Raw genomic sequence first — 2,125 nt, forward strand, 5'->3', positions numbered from 1 at the left:
AGGCCGCGGCCCCGCCCGGCAAGGCTCTGTTCTCAGGCCCCGCCCACCGCAGGCCGCGGCCCCGCCCGGCAAGGCTCTGTTCCCAGGCCCCGCCCACCGCAGGCCTGGACACGGAGCCGCGGTGCCCCCTGGTGGCCTAGAGCGAGGTCCTGCCGTGAGGCAGTACACCCACCTCCTTCCACTAAGATGCAGTCATTTGGACTTTTCTCTCCACGCTGGCCTCAAACCTTAATCCTCCCAATTCCAGCCACTTGACTAGCTAGTTTTACAGGTGTGCACTTTTTTTTTTTGGTCGGCCGTGGGGCTTGAACTCTGGGCCTGGGCGCTGTCCCTCAGCTCTTCAATTCAAGGTGAGCGCTCTACCACTTGAGCCACAGCGCCACTTCCGGTTTTATGGTGATTTATTGGAGATAAAGTTTCACAGACTTTCCTGCCCGGGCTGGCTTTGAACCGTAATCCTCAGATCTCAGCCTTCTGAGTAGCTAGGATGACAGGCATGAGCCTCCGGTGCCCACACATTTTTCTTAAAATACCAACATTAGGGGCTGGGAAGGTGGCTCAGTGGTAGAGTGCTTGCCTCGCATGCATGAGGGCCTGTATTCGATTCCTCAGCACCACAGAAGCAGAAAAAGCTGGAACTGGAGCAGTGGCTCTAGTGGTAGAGCACTAGCCTTGAGCTGAAGAGATGAGGGATAGTACCAAGGCCCAGAGTTCAGGCACCACGACCGAAAACAACAACAAAAATGTAGGAACAACCTAAATGCCCACCAACTGGGGACTCACTAAATTATAATGCACTCTGAAGCCTTGAAAAAGAATGAGGTAGATTGTTCTATGGATATGGAAGACATCCAATGCAGATAAGTAAAAAGAGCAAGTTAGTGGCCAGCATTTAATACAGTCCTAATTACTCAATGAATGAACAGTCCTACAATTATGTACATGTTTTAAGAGATGATTTTTTTTGTCCTCCAAGTAGTAAAAAAGTAATGGTTGTTCAACTCCTCATCATCCCACTTCATTCTTGTATTTATCTGCTTGGACTGTCACAGTCAAGTAATGAGGGACTTCAATAACCAAAATTTATTTTCATGAAGTTGTAGAAATGGAGAAGAACAAGATGAAGATGGCTGCTCATTCCTAGCTTGCAGACGGTCATTCTACTATGGGCTCACATGGTGGGAGTGAACAGAATTAAATGACAGCTCTTTCTCTAAGGACGGCACTTTTACGATCTCATCCAAGCCTAATTGGAGTCTGAGGAGGAGGGGATATGAGGCACTCTAAAATAATGCTTTATGTCTGAACTGGTTGAAGTTTTAAAATGTTAACACACAGGAAAAAAAAACTTTCTAAAGCATTTGGATTCCTTATTGAGATACTTAATTTAGAGACAGTTTATCCCACTTCTGGGATAGCTGAAATTAATCCCCACATGAAGAGGTGCCAAACTTGAAGAGCCCTGTTGGCTATAGGTGCAGATCACTGTGACTCATCCCACAGTTGCTTTTCTTACCCTTAATTGACTCTGGGAACGGCAGCCTTCCACGCTTCCTCAGCAAAGGCTGGAGGGCAGTGTAACGTAATGAGAACTTGTTAAAATGAGAATTGCACAATAACTCCTGAAACGAAGAAAAAGTAATTGCTAAGGAAGAACAGTATTACCAAGCCATTCTTGCCCAGCATCAGACCACCATTTCATGTCACCAGGGACAGGAGCATTTCTTTTTTGCTGGTCCTGGGGCTTGAACTCAGGGCCTGGGCACTGTCCGAGCTTCTTTTGCTCTAGACTAGCGCTCTAAGCAGAGCCAGGGCCAGTTCTTGATTGGAGATGAGTCTCGCGGACGCTCCCGTGCGGGCTCCGCCGCTGGCGAGCCAGGATGGTGGTGTGAGCCGCGGCGCCCGGCCGGCCCGGGAGCGTCTGACATTACAGAAACTGAGAGCAGAGCTTGTAATCCGCACGGGGTGACGCGGCCGCGCCACGGTGACTTTCCAGAAAGCGCTTCCGCTCAACTGTCCTGAACATGCACACGGGCGGAGGAGGGGCTTCGCCTCAAGACCCCGCTCCGCACCCCGCGCTGCCGGGACCGACCCTTCCGGAGGTGCACGGCCGGAGCGGGCAGCG

The sequence above is a fragment of the Dipodomys ordii genome, unplaced genomic scaffold, assembly GCF_000151885.1.
Source record: "Dipodomys ordii isolate 6190 unplaced genomic scaffold, Dord_2.0 Scaffold23, whole genome shotgun sequence".
Lineage (NCBI taxonomy): Eukaryota > Metazoa > Chordata > Mammalia > Rodentia > Heteromyidae > Dipodomys > Dipodomys ordii.